Genomic DNA, 15,420 nt, shown 5'->3' with positions numbered 1-15,420 from the left:
GAAAGTTCTGCCAACTACCTGGTCAGAAGGGGGCAGCCAAAGGCTCCCATAGGGGAGCTGTAGCAGTAGATGGAACAAGAGCCTAAGCCAGTGCAGAGTGGGCGGGCAGAGAGGAGGGGAATTTGCACAACCAGGATTCGTCCCCTTTCTTCTTTACAATCTGAAACCTCAACAACGTTTTGAGATTGGAGCATTTCCAGATACCCCAGAACTCAGGGACAGCGCGGGCAACCAGGGACTATGGGGCTATCGAGAGGACTCGCGGGCCGCGGCACCTCTTTAGGGGAGGAAGGGCTAAGGTTACAGCTGTGCCCACATGAACAGGCATAAGAATTAACCTCCAAAACGCCAGCCAGCCACTGCTTTGCTCCCTAGCCACGGCCTCGCTCCCGGGAGCCGCCCCTTTATCGGCCTTCCCCACAGGAAGTGATGTAGTTTGAGACAGCAAATGTAGCCAATAAAGCCGCTTTTCCCTGGCCCCTCCTGTAGCCACTGAGCCCTGGCTAAGTCGGTTTAAAGCAGGGGCAGGTGCTAGGGAATCTGGCCATGGTGCAAGACAATGGACAGTAGATCCCCGTGTCTCTCCAGGAAGCCTATCACACAGCCCCGCCCCGGCCACCTTCAGCGTGTGATGTCATCAGATCACCCTGGCGTCATGGCAGCTGGGCGTGACGCGCAGGAGGGCGGTGGTGGCTGTATGGCCCGGGCGGCCTATGGCTATTTCCGTCGGGCGGAGGCCGCTGCCCCGGCCGGGCCCCACAATGGGGCCGCCCCGCTTCCGGAGGCAGGAGGTGGGGGAGCGCTGGAGCTCGCGCCCCGCCCCGCCGCGGGGCGGGGAGGGGAGAGATTCCCCGGCCGTGACTAAGTGGAAACTCCCCGCTGCGGGCACGGGGCAGCCGGGTTCGCTGGGCAGCGGCCCAGGTGGGGCTGGGCCGGGCGGGGAACGTGAAGGGCGGCAGCAGCAGCAGCAGCCAGGGCTGCTACCCGGAGGGGCCGGTGGCTGGCTCCCCTTCCGGGCCTGGGGGGCTCAGCTCTGCTTCCTTGGGGCCCGCTGGAATAGTGGCCTGCTGCGCGGGCCGGTGTGTGTGTGAAAACGGGCTGATGGGTGAGACTGGGGGTTGAGACGGGGGCGGGGGTTGGGTGAGACTACAGCGGGAGAGGGGAGAGTAGGGCCAGCTGAGCCCAGCTTGGGGGCGGTGGGGGGGGGGGTTACAGTAAGCACAGGAGTTGGAGCTTCCTCTGCTGGAGCCAGTGCAGGCTGCTCCCCCCCTCCCCCCCCAGCTGCTGTGGAGGGTCCCAAGCCATGGGGATTGCACCCCTGGCTCCATCTCACTGTCTGTTATTGTGTCGCTGCCTGGTTTGCAGGGCTCTTTGGGAGCGGCCGTGTGACCCACAAGAGCCAGGCAAGCCCTGAGCTCTGGTCCTAGATGAGCCCCTGACTCACCCTGTGACTGTGGCCAAAGGAGGCCAGCTGTGAAACAGGGGTGGGCAGAGGAGCAGGAGCTTCCTGACAGAGCAGATCAGAGAGTTGGCAAGCTCCTATCCCAGTGACTGGGGGAAGTGGGGCAGGTGCTGGAGAAGGTGGGCAGAAGCAGAAACCTGGCTGACCCCTGGATGCAGGGGTGGCTCTATGTATTTTGCCCCCCAAGCATGGCAGTCAGGTGGCTTTCGGCGGCATACCTGCGGGAGGTCTGCTGATAACATGGATTTGGCAGCATGCCTGCAGGTGATCTGCAGGTCCCACGCCTTCGGCGTACCCACCGCCAAATTGCTGCCGAAACCGCGGGACCGGCGGACATCCCGCAGGCATGCCGCCGAAGGCAGCCTGACTACTGCCCTCATGGAGACCAGCAGGCCCCCCTCCCCCCTGCGGCTTGCCGCCTCAGGCACGTGCTTGGTGTGCTGGTGCCTGGAGCCACCCTTGCCTGGATGCCAAAGCCAAGCTTCCTTGGAGAGTGGATGGGTGAGCGGGCACAGCAGGGTCTGTGGAAAACCCATTCCAAAGTTCTCCCTTTAAAAACAGAGTTCTTTACAAAATGCTGAAGCTGCCAAAGGCCCCAGGTCCACCTGACCAGCCAGATGGGAAAAGGGGAGTTCAGTTTCAGTGGCTCTATCAATCCTCACCTTCTCTGCTGCTGCCTGTGAAAGGGGCAAGCTAATTATTTTGGGGCCGGTCTCTGGCCTGTGTTACAGGAGGGCAGAGTAGGTGATCGCTGTGCTTCTGCCCTTAAAATTTGTGAATTGGAAATACACTGAGATCAGCCCCTCATTTCAATATGGGCCACAGGTAACCTAGGAGTTAATGTCAATGGAGCCAGGCCATTGAGCTCGAGGGAAAGATTCCGGATCTCGTGGCCAGGGCCTCAAGCCATCCTGGACTCCTGGCGCTGACTCTGAGGCGCTGCATGAAGGGTTAGTTGAATCTAATTTTCAAATCCATAACCCCTCCCCTGGGTGAACTCTCCTGGCCTGAAGCCCCATCTCTCACGGTGACCGGTTACCTGTGCTGCTGAGCGAGAGCTGAAACATGGCTTCTGCCCATGAGGCCATGCAATAATGGCATGTGCACACATGTCCCTTGTTTTCCCAGCAGCGCTGGACAAGTGGTGAGGATAGAGCATGCTGCTGCGTTAGCAGCCCGTTAACAGCCCTGGTGTGTTTGCAGGGAGCAGAGAAACCATGGGCATGTTCCAGAGGAAAAATTGATCAAGAGGCAGAGCTTGGCCCTTGTCAGCTTGGGGCATTTGGAGCAGTGTTCAGTGAGGCAGAGATGGAGGGAAGAACAGAACAGGGCACTGGGGGAAAAGGGAAGAACTGCTGGGACTAGGGGGAACAGCTAATGGCTGTCGCCCCCCCTCCCCCATCCAGCTAGCCCAGGAGGGCTGCCCACACTGCACAAGAATACACAGCTAGCAGGCCATGGGCGGCAGGTATAATAGGCCAGGGGAGGCCTCCCCTGGTGAAGCTGCTGCCGGACACCTGAACTATGTTGGCTCTGCCCCTTCCCTGAGTCCCGCACTGCCTAGTGAGTCCTATCCTCTCCTCCACTCCACCCCTCCTCCCGGCAGTTCCCATGACTCACTGGGGGTGGGGTGGGGGGGGTGTCTTGCAGTGAGCAGGGATGTGCCCAGCGGTGGTGGGGTGGCTGAATGGGGAGGTTATGGAGCCTGGGGCAGGGCTTGTGGTGGAGCGGTGGTGGAGTGTGGGCGGGGTCATGAGTGGAAGAGGTGGGACAGAAAGCTAACCTTCCCCAGGGGAAGCTTCACCCCAGAACAATGGAATTGGCCCACACTAGCAATCTACCCCTCTTTCCAATCCCCATCCATGTTAACATAAGAACGGCCATACTGGGTCAGACCAAAGGTCCATCAAGCCCAGTATCCTGTCCTCTGACAGTGGCCAATGGCAGGTGCCCCAGAGGGAATGAACAGACAGGTTATCATCAAGTGATCCATCCCCTGTCACCGAATCCCAGCTTCTGGCAAACAGAGGCTAGGGACACCATTCCTGCCCATCCTGGCTAATAGGTCCATTAATGGCTATCTTCCATGAATCTATCTAGCTCCCTTTTGAACCCCGTTATAGTATTGGCCTTCACAACACCAATGTTTTCCTATCTGCTGGGCTGTGTCAGTGTCTCACAATTGTATCACCGTAATTGTACAAGCAGCTTGCACTTCCCATGCAAGGACATGGCAAGCAGTGTGTTAAACAGCATCATGGCCCTCTGAGGCAACTGTGATTGCCACATTTTATAGCTAGGGAAAATAAAGCACAAAGAGAGGCAAAGTGACCTGCCCACAGTCTGTGGCGGAGCAGAGGCTGGAATCCTGGCTCCCATCCACCAGTGCTTCCTTGTGAGCTCCTTCCCTCATGGTCCTTTTACATTCAATAACATTGCACACTATGCTAAAAAGAGAGTTAAGATGGTAAAGTCAAGCACTCAAATGCTAGGAAATGCCAGAGTTAAGGTGGCCTGTGCCACCTTAACTCTACCCCCTTGTCCATATGCATTATGACACAGCCTTTAATTATATCATTACAACCCTGCTTCCTAGAATACCCAAGGAGCTGACTGAGGAGATACCTGAGCCATTAACTATTATCTTCGAAAACTCATGGAAGACAGGAGAGATTCCAGAGGACAGACAAATATAGTGGCATTTTCCAATCTATAAAAAGGGGGATAAAGACAACCTGGGGAATTACAGACCAGTCAGCTTAACTTCAGTACTAGAAAAGACAATGGAGCAAATAAGCAATCAATTTGCAAACACCTAGAACAGGCCTGCACAACATACGGCCCGCGGGCCGCATGCGGCCCGCGGGGGCTCACTGTGCGGCCCGCGGGGGCTCACTCTCAAGCCTGGGAGGAAGGGGGAGCAGCGGCGCGCGAATCAGCTGTTTCGCGCGCCGCGGCCGCTCGGGGTCTCCCCGTCCCTCCCAGGCTCTCAAACCCGGGAGGGAGGGAGAGATCCCGAGCGGCCGCGGCGCGCGAAACAGCTGTTTCGCGCGCCGCTACTCCCCCTCCCTCAGAGCCTGGGAGGGAGGGGGAGAAGCTGCGCCCGCGCCGCGGCCACTCGGAGTCTCCCCCTCCCTCCCAGGCTCTCAAACCCGGGAGGGAGGGGGGGAGAGATCCCGAGCGGCCGCGGCGTGCGAAACCGGCCCCCCTGCCCCAAGCGGGACACGGGCAGGGAGCCCTCGCGCGCCGCCACGCCTCCCCCCCCGCCCCAAGCGGGACACGGGCAGGGAGCCCTCGCGCGCCGCCGCGCCTCCCCCCCCCCCGCCCCAAGCGGGACACGGGCAGGGAGCCCTCGCGCGCCGCCGCGCCTCCCCCCCCGCCCCAAGCGGGACACGGGCAGGGAGCCCTCGCGCGCCGCCGCGCCTCCCCCCCTCGCCCCAAGCGGGACACGGGCAGGGAGCCCTCGCGCGCTGCCGCCCCCCCCCCCGCCCCAAGCGGGACACGGGGATGGAGCCCTCGTGCACTGCCGCGCCTCCACCTCCCGCCCCAAGCGGGACACAGAGCCCGCGCACGGCGCCGCACCCCCCAGGCCTCAAGCAGGACACGGAGCCCTCGCGCGCCGCTGCCCCTCCCCACTGCCCCAAGCGGGACACGGGCACGGTGCCCTCGCCCCCCCCCCCCCAGCAGGGACATGGGGCTCAGCCACCGCCCCCGTCCTGAGCGCTTTCCCCCCCCCCGGGACCCCTGCCCCATCCACCCCCTTCCCTGTCCCCTGACTGCCCTCCGCCGCCCCATCCAACTCCTCTCCTGATTCCCTATCCAACCACCCCTTCTCCCTGTCCCCTGACCACCCTTGGAACCCCTGCCCCTGACTGCCTCCCACCGCCCCATCCAACCTCTGCTCCTTCCTGACTGCCCCCCGGGAGCCTTGCCCCCATTCAATCCCCCTGTTCCCTGCCATCTGACCGCCCCGACCCCTATCCGCCCCCCCCCACCCCCCTGAACTCCCCTGCCCTCTATCCAACACCCCCTCCCTGCTCCCTTACCGCGCTGCCTGGAGGTGGCTGGCGGCGCTACAGCACGCCGCTCGGCTGGAGCCGGGCCACACCGCCACCGTGCAGTGCCTGGAGCACCGGGTCAGGCTGAGCTTGCAGCCCCCCTGCTTCCCGCAAATCAGCTGTTTGCGCAGGAAGCCTGGGAGGGCTGAGAAGCAAGCGGCGGCTTCGCGCTCAGGCCCAGGGAGGCGGAGCAGAGGTGAGCTGGGGCGGGGAGCGGTTCCCCTCCACGCCCCTCCCCCCGGGTTACCTGCTGTGGCGCGGGTGGCTCCCCCCACCCCAGCTCACCTCCGCTCCGTCTCCGCCTCCCTGGGCTTGAGCGCGAAGCCACCGCTTGCTTCTCTGCCCTCCCAGGCTTCCCGCGCGAACAGCTGATTCGCGGGAAGCGGGGGGGGGGATGGGGAGAAGCGGGGCAGAGTGTTCAGAGGCGGAGGCGGAGCGGAGGTGAGCTGGGGCCGGGGAGCGGGGCGGAGAGCTGAAGCACCCATGGGGTCGGCTCCTAAGGCGCCACTTTTGGATAATGTGCTCCGGGGGAGCAGCCGCTCCCTCTGCTCCCCCCCAGCTACGGTCCTGGTCACTTCAACTTACCGGTTGTTAAATTTAGAAGCCCTTTTAGAACCGGTTGTCCCGCGCAGGACAACTGGTTCTAAAAGGGCTTCTAAATTTAACAACTGGTTCCCGCGAACCGGTGCGAACCGGCTCCCGCTCACCACTGGAGACTCCCCTTGCCGCTCTCACCCTAGGAGACAGAGACCTCCCAGCAGGGCTGGTGAGTGCGGCCAGGGAAGGGGGAAGGGTGTGGTGGAGTGAGTGTCTGGGAGATGTGCGGGGGGTGCTGGGCTGTGAGGGTGTGGAGGGCGCTGGGCAGTGGGGGAGGTTTGTGTGTTTTGGGGTGCTAGGCAGTGGGGGCCTGTTGGGGGGTGCTGGGCAGTGAGGGAGATCTGTGTGTGTCAGGGCACTGGGGGGTCTGTGTGGGGCATTGTTTAGTTGTGGTGGTGGGGCTGTGGGGAAGGGCACTGGGAGGGAGGGAGGAGAAATCTGTGTGTATTGGGAAACTAGCGAGTGGGGGGAACCCGCGGGGCCGGGAGGTTTCGGCCCTCAGCTGTTTTCTTTGGAGTAATATGGCCCTCGCCGCTTTACGAGTTGTGCAGGCCTGACCTAGAAGATAATAAGATAAGTAACAGTCAGCATGGATTTGTTGAGAACAAATTGTGTCAAACCAACCTAATAGCTTTCTTTGACAGGGTAACAAGCCTTGTGGCTAGGGGGGAAGTGGTAGATGTGGTATATCTTGACTTTAGTAAGGCTTTTGATACTGTCTCGCATGACCTCATAAAGAAACTAGGGAAACAGCTGGACCTACCATAAGGTGGGAGCATAACTGGTTGGAAAACCCTTCCCAGAGAGTAGTTGTCAATGGTTCAGAGTCATGCTGGAAGGGCATAGCAAGTGGGGTCCCACAGGGATCAGTTCTTGGTCTGGTTCTGTTCAATATCTCCATCAATGTTTTAGATAATGGCATAGAGAGTACACATATAAAGTTTGCGGATGAGACCAAGCTGGGAGGGGTTGCAAGTGCTTTGAAGGACAGGATTAAAATTCAAAATGATCTGAAGTAAATAGGATGAAATTCAATAAGGACAAAAACAAAGTACTCCACTTAGGAAGGAACAATCAGTTGCACACATACAAAACGGGAAATGACTGCCTAGGAAGGAGTTGTGATGGGTTTGGTCACAGACACCCCCTTGGGACTGTCACCTGATGTGCTGGAATTACCTTTGAGCCCATTTTCCCTGCCAGCTTGGGACTCCAGAACCCTGTCTTGTTGAGCCAGACACGCTAGTCTGCTGCAACACAGACCCAGGTCTGGTCCACGCCCCCCAAAGCTGCTGACTTTAGCCAAAAACTGCTCAGAAAGTCACTTATTTCCAGCACCTAGACACCCAGCTCCCAATGGGATCCAAATCCCAAATAAATCTGTTTTACTCTGTATAAGGCTTATACAGGGTAAACTCAAATTGTCTGCCCTTTATAACACTGGTAGAGAGAGATGCACAGCTGTTTGCTCCCCCAGGTATTAATCACTTACTCTGGGTTAATAAACAAAAGTGATTTTATTAAGTATAAAAAGTAGGATTTAAGTGGTTTCAAGTAATAACAGACAGAACAAAGTAAGTTACCAAGCAAAATAAAACAAAACACGCAAGTCTAAGCCTAATACATTTAAGAAACTGAATACAGATAAATCTCACTCTCAGAGATGTTCCAATAAGCTTCTTTCACAGACTAGACTCCTTCTTAGTCTGGGCCCAATCCTTTCCCCGGTACAGTTCTTGTTAGTTCCAGCTCAGGTGGTAAATAGGGGTTTTCTCATGACTGCAGCCCCCTTTGTTCTCTTCCACACCCTTTTATATCTTTGGCACAAGGCGGGAATCCTTTGTCTCTCTCGGGTTTCCACCCTTCCTTCTAAATAGAAAAGCACCAGGTTTAAGATGGATTCCATTATCATGTGACATGTTCACATGTCCTGTGAGAATTCATTACTCACTGGCTGGCATCCACGTATACAGGAAGGCTTACAAGTAAACAGAGCCATTTATAACCAATTGTCCTGGTCAATGGGAGCCATCAAGATTCTAAACCACCATTAATGACCCACACTTTGCATAATTACAATAGGACTTCAGAGTAATACTTCATATTTCCAGATTCAGATACAAGAATAATACATCATACAAATAGGATGAACACACTCAGTAGCTTATAAGCTTTGTAATAATACCTTATGAGACCTTTTGCATAAAGCATATTCCAGTTGCATTATATTCACATTCCAAGCATATTTTCATAAAGCATATGGAGTACAAAGTCACAGGAGTACTGCAGAAAGGGGTCTGGAGGTCATAGTGGATCACAAGCTAAATAGGAGTGAATGGTGTAACACTGTTGCAAAAAAACGAACATCGTTCTGGGATGTATTAGCAGGAGTGTTGTAAGCAAGACACGAGAAGTAATTCTTCCGCTCTACTCCGTGCTGATTAGGCCTCAACTGGAGTACTGTGTCCAGTTCTGGGTGCCACATTTCAGGAAAGATGTCAACAAATTGGTGAAAGCGCAGAGAAGAGCAACAAAAATGATTAAATGTCTAGAAAACATCACCTATGAGGGAAGATTGAAAAAACTGGATTTGTTTAGTCTGGAAAAGAGAAGACTGAGGAAGGACACGATAACAATTTTCAAGTACATAAAAGGTTGTTACAAGGAGGAGGGAGAAAAATTGTTCTCTTTAACCTCTGAGGATAGGACAAGAAGCAATGAGCTTAAATTGCAGCAAGGATGGTGTAGGTTGGACATTAGGAAAAACTTCCTGTCAGGGTGGTTAAACACTGGACTAAATTGCCTAGGGAGGTTGTGTCCCTAGGAGAGCTGGGGTGGTATTTCCCCCATTTTACACAGCGGGAATGGAGACACAGAGGTTCAAGTCAATAGCATCAGCTAGTTTTGGGTGCTCTATTGGAGATGTGTGTGTGATTTTTAGAGCACTCCACATTTTATAGCCCTGTGTCTGTTCAGAGCCCAGCTCCCATCGACTGCAGTGGTTGTTGTGAGTACTCAGCACTTCTGCAAATTAGACCCCAGTGGTCACCTGTGAAAATACTTACATGACTTGCTCGGCATCAGATACGAACACTGTGGCACAGGCAGGGATGGAATCCAGTTCTTTGGGGCAGCAGTCAACTGCATAAACCATGAAACCATCCTTTTTTTCCTGCCTCATTTACTGCTCACCTTCCAGCTTCTATAAAAAATATGAGGCAGGAGATTGCCTCCTTCACTGCACAGCCCTGCCCCATCCCCTAGCTGGTCTGTCTTGTGCACTGAATGAGACAGGGGTCCTATGGATATGTAATTATGGATGTCTGTGATCATGTAATTAAAGACTTGTATCATGGACAAAGGGGCAGAGTTAAGGTTGCATGGGCAGCCTTAATTCTGGCATTTCCTATCTTTTGAGCGCCTGCCTTTGCTACCTTAACATTATTTGAAGTAGTTTTCAGTGTAATTTCCTACATTTAAAAAAAAACCCTTAAACATTGAAAAACCCAAACTGCAGACCCATTTTGACCCTGCCCCATGAATCACCTTTAGATCTACAGCACCAACCTCTACAACTTGAGTCGACTATTTGGGCCTGCCACTAGAGGGCGATGAAGACACATTTTGCCAGTGGGCTTCTCAGCTCTTTCCTAGATAGAGAAGGCATGCTGAGTTCAATTCCAGGTTCTGGAGGGGAGTGTTCTCTAGTGGTTACAGTCCCTGTTGCCCATCCCCCAGCCTCTCCCTGTTCTCTTCTGCTCCTGTCCCCTCTGCTGCCAACTGTGCTCCCACTTCTATTCATCCTCCCCCACCTCTCTCCGATCCCCTGCCCCCCAAACCCCTCCCTCTGCTCCTGGTCTTCTCCCCAGCTCCTGCCCTTGGCCCCCCTCTTTATATCCTTTTCCATCCCTTGTTCCTGCCCCTTGCCTCCCACTTGTTCCTGTCTCCCTACCTTCTGCCCCCCTTTGCTCCTGCCCTGTCTCCAGTTCCTCACCCCTTTGCATTCCAGCCAGGCCATTCCTCCTTCTCTGTGCTGCCTGGGCACCAGCAGCTGCAGGGAGGGTGTTGAGAGCATAGTTGAGACAATCTCCAAGCTTTCAGCTCCAGTGCCCAGCATGAGAGAAGCCCTGACAGCCAGGAGAAGCAATTGCAGGGCAAGTTCTGCTCAGCCCCTGCATCCATGAGATGGGGCATGCTCAATCACCCTGCAGAGATGGCGCATGTTGGCACTAAGTGCTGTGAGGGGCGGGAGCATGCCCAGGGCACCCAGAACCCTTTGAGGAATGTAGCTGCCGGCTTCTAACAAGTCCCACCTCAGCATGCATGGATGGAGATTTTTCAGCTGTTTATAACAAGGCCAGATTTGGGGGGATTTTTACCAAAGGCACCTCCCTGACACTAGCCCCCACCCCTCATATTCCAAGTCTTTGCTCCATAACATGAAGCCACTAGAGCTTCTCAATACAACCATTGTAAGGATTTTTTTTAAACTTGGGAAAACAACCTTGTGATGGATTGCCTCACCCCCCCCCAGGGTGCCACCTGATGTACTGGGGTACCACTGAGCCCACTGGTTCCACCAGCCTGGGCTCCCTTACACTGCCCTGCTGAGCCAGGCCCTCAAGCCTCCTCCAGCACACACACAGGTAGGGCCACACCCAGCTGCAGAGAGAGACAGACACTGAGATCAGCTCTGCCTGGGAAGACTCAGCTAGGGAATTGCCCAGCACTCAAGTGCACACCCCCTCTGGAGTGTAAATACAAAATTGTGTTGTCTTGTGCTGCACAGAGAACTGTACAGCGTAAGCTCATGAAATTCGCTCCCTCCCTCGATGTGGAGGAAGATCTGCACAGCTTTCTGCCCCCCAGTTATGAATTGCACAAACTGGTTTATAGAAAACAAAAACAAGTTTATTAACTCCAAAGGATAGATTTTAAGTGATTACAAGGGATAGCAAACAGATCAAAGCAGATTACTGAGCAAATAAAGCAAACATGTAAACTAAGCTTAATACACTAAAGAAACTGGTTACAAGTAATAATTTCTCACATAGAACGAGAACAAAGACACGGAATCAATCCACGAGGGGCTAGAGTGGGAGCTGCTGGGTGCGAGCGCCAGGCTGGGAAGCTGCAGGCCAGCTGTGCAGCAGTGGAGAATCACGCCCATGTGCCTCTCGCACCGACAGTCCAGGGAGTCCTAGATTCCAAGTCCAGAAGGAACAACCGGGCTCATCCAGTCTGGCCTCCTGTCTAACAGAGGCCACATGACTTTGCCAAAGTAATTCCTAGAGCAGATCTTTTAGACAGCCACCTGTAACGCTGGCAGACCAGGTGCTAGCTCATGCCAAGGTCCCTGCATATCAACGGAACACCGACAAATGCAGATCTGGAAGCACTCTGGCTCCCTGGTGCGCTAGCATGGTTAAAACAGGGAATAAGATTCAGAGAGTGTGTTTAGTGTTTATGGCGTGCTTGTGAGCTGCTGCCAGCATTAATTTCCCTTAGAACACCTGTATCCCCTACTGAGTGGTTATACTGTGAGCCTCCGGGATTGTGAACCACCAGACAGGAGAGAGACACTAACGAAAGGCTGATCTCCAACAGCAGGTGTCATGTCATGCCCAACAGGAAAAGTCCATCATCACCAGGTGGACTATCGTGGGATGGTAAAGCTCTCCCCCTCCCATCCACCGTGAAGATGAGTCATGCAAGTGGATTCCTTCCCTCAGCTGAGTTTGCAGCTCAGAGCACATGGCAGGCGGGGGATACAAATCCTCTATTCTGCTTGGACCCCAGGGCAAGGTGTTCTTGGCATAAGCAAAAGACCCCTAGCTGCTCAGCTTGGGCACATAGAGATTATAAAAAGAACAGGAGTACTTGTGGCACCTTAGAGACTAACAAATTTATTAGAGCATAAGCTTTCGTGGGCTACAGCCCACTTCTTCGGATGCATACCGAAGAAGTGGGCTGTAGCCCACGAAAGCTTATGCTCTAATAAATTTGTTAGTCTCTAAGGTGCCACAAGTACTCCTGTTCTTTTTGCAGATACAGACTAACACGGCTGCTACTCTGAAACCTGTCATAGAGATTATAGAGGTTTCTATTACTTTCTGAAATGTAAGATTGTAACTCATTTGTGTGTATGGACATTTACCTGCTTTACCTTGTACATAACTCTCTCATATCCTTCTCCTATATCAGATAGCTTTAGATAGTTTATCATAGAATTGGCTACAAGCATTGTCTGTGGTGTGAGATCTAAGGTGCAATTGACCTGGAGTAAGTGACTGGTCCTTTGGGACTGGGAGAAACCTGACCATTGCTGTGATCCTGGGTGTCAAGGACCATCTATCACACAGGTAGGCTCACCTGGGTGGTGAGATAAATCAGAGGACCCCTGTGATTCCAGGTTTAGGCTGTGATAGCACCAGGGGGGTTGACACTTGATAACTGGTTGGTGAAACGTGAGTACAGAACTCACAGCCCATGTGGGGGCTGTGCCCTGGTTTGTGGCAGTCTGCCTTGAGGTTAGTACCCTGTTCTGGAGTCACTGCAGGGAGCATTACAACAGCCCATCTTGAGTTAAAAGTTGTCAGTGGTGGCGAATCCCCCATGAGCCTTAGTGAATTGTTCCAGTGGTTAACCACCCTCACTGTTAAAAACGTACACCTCATTTCACTGTTACCAATGTATGCCAAAGCTCTTTAGGTTAAAGCCCTCCCACTGGTTCTACCGACAGGGACTTGGAAGGGCGGGGCATCGGTGGAGTTAGAACAGGGATGAATCTGGTCCTCAGCCACTGGCCTGTGGCTGCCAGGAAGTAGTGGAGCTGGGATGAGAATTCTTGACTCCTAGTCCTGTGCTCTGACCGCTGGCCCATTTCCTCGGATGCAGCAGCTAGACAGGAAAGCAAACAGCTTTTCCAACGCATTTCTCAGTGTGCCCCCGGCTCCAGGCAGGGGAAGTGGCACCCAATGCTCAGCACAGAGAATCCAGCTGTTTTTCCAGTGGTTTGGGCAGACAATGGTTTGAGATGGCAGAAGCTGCTTTAACAGCCCTGGAGGCTGAAGGCCTCTAGGCACAGAACAGGGCAGCGCCAAGCTCCCTCAGCCCACTGCACACTTTCTTGGAGGGACCCCCACCCCCTTTCCTGGAGCGGAGAGTAGCTCAGTCCCTGCGGGCCTTCTCCTGCTGGCCATGCCAGGGAGGGTGGTGCTGGCTATGGAGGAGGCTGGGCAGCGGGGCACCATGGCTTGGTCAGGTGGGCAGTGGTCTGAGCTGGAGAACGAGGGGGCTTCGTCAGACAGCGGGACCCAGATCCTGCTGACTCTGCCTTCATGAGGGCCACCCTCCCCTCCCTGGCATCTGTTGGCTCAGGGCCCTGGCAATGTGAATTCAGGCCCTGCCAATGAGTTTCAGTCGGCAGCTGCAGCTCCACATGGTTCCCATGAGGCTCAGTGGTCCCATCCCTCCCAGCCCAAGGGCCATCTGGCTCCCTCCCTGGGGCAGGAGTTCCCTGGTGCTTGACCCCCTCACTAACCATCTTGGCGGCTCAGCTGTTGCCACCCTCCCCAGAGTCAGTGCATTGCTGGGGAGTCTCCTAAGGGGCTGTAGTACCAGGCACTTAGCCACTAGGGGGTGCACAAGGAAAGCAGGTGCTGCACTGTACCCAGCCCTGTGGGCATTGTGCACCCGCTTTGCACTGGGGTGAGTGCACCATGTGCCGGGCAGGGGAGAATCAGCCCTGCAGAGCGCTGGGTTTGGCATGCTCCTGGCCCTGCCCATCCCCACGGGACAGCAGCCAAACAACCACTGTCAAAATTGGAGAGTGCCTGCAGGAAGGGGCTCCCTCTGCCTGGGGCACGCCGTGGCTTGTGCCAGGGCAGGGCCGGATGGGAAGGGGGCTCTCTTAGGCCTGGCGATTTAGGAGCCAGTGACCCTGTGGCCAGATGAAGTCACGTGCCTGCCTGCAGGGACTTTTCACTCCTCTCCCATTTTAAATCACCCATGTTGGATGAAGGGGACCCCGGAGTGGAGGTGGAGCCTCTGGGGCTGGCCCGGATGCTGAGTCCCATACCCAGCCAGCCCTGGCATGCCTCGCTTGTGTGTGGGGGGGCGTGTGGGGGGGGAGGCTCGGTCTGCGTGTTCACCTTTGGAATGCGGCTGATTTGCAGGAAAGCAGCCATGTGCTGCTGCTGGTTCTCCAACATCTGGAGGGCTGAATTCCTGGTGGGAGAGCTCACAGCTTCCTGCCAGCACAGGCCACCGCTTGGCAGGCCCAGCAGCGAAACAACATGGGGGAAGGGGGCGGGGGGACTCCCTGTGTGCTCAGGAAGACAAGAAAATCACCCTCAGAAAAGGGCCAGGCCTGTCAGAGCCAGACAGCACCACACAGCCTGAGCAGGACAGTACCAACACAGGACACCCAGCACAAGAGGTCTGCGGCATGACACCAGCAGCTGGGGGAAGCCCTCCCCCCGCCCCTGAGATCCTGTCCTGTTGCTTTGCAGGGCCAGGGATTCAGTCCAAGGCCCAGCCCAGATGGCCTATATGCAGTGCCCTCTGCTGTCCAACAAGTGACCCACCACAGATGCAGTCCCAGATTCAGTCCCAGCTCCTTAAGCTCCTAGGCAGGTAGGAAGACAACAGCACCTCCTGCTGGCCAATTTCAGGGAATGAGTCAATGGGCTCCAAAGTGCCCCCAATTCAACGCCCTTAGTTGGAGATTATCCCTGTTTGGGGAAAAGGGAACCCGGGGGAGAGGGAGTTGGTGGGAATCCTTGGTCTGCAGAAGGGTGAAAGGCCATGCTGGGAGAGCTGGAACCCATCCACTGGGGCACCTGGTTCTGCTGGTCCCCTCCTGCCCGTGCCCTTGGCACACTTGGGATGCTCCTCCTCTGGGCAGCACCCCCTACACCCGCATCCTTCCCCTGGGAAGGCTGCAAAGCAATGGCACCTTCTGAATGATGGGGCAGGGCCTGAAGGCTGAGCTGGGCTCAGGCTGGGCTGTTGCTTTAGTTCTGTGCAAATTTGGTGCTCATGAAAGCAAGGACCACACTGGCTGTGGCCAGGTGTAGTGTGCTTTCACAGCTTCCTTCAGCTCTGCCAGTATCCCTCAGTCCCAGCCTGCAGCCCCCTGCTATTCCACTCCCAGGTTCCCCATGCAGCCCTGCCAATGCCCCTCAGTCCCAACCTGCAGCCCCCTGCCACTCCAGTTTTGCCCTCCCACCCCTACACAAACAAAATTGCCAGTGCTGAGTCCTGCCCCACCCCCCGCCCCTACTCCTCTAGTTCTGGGGT

The sequence above is a fragment of the Emys orbicularis genome, chromosome 10 (assembly GCF_028017835.1).
Source record: "Emys orbicularis isolate rEmyOrb1 chromosome 10, rEmyOrb1.hap1, whole genome shotgun sequence".
Classification (NCBI taxonomy): Eukaryota; Metazoa; Chordata; order Testudines; family Emydidae; genus Emys; species Emys orbicularis.
Note: the sequence above shows the minus strand (reverse complement) of the source record.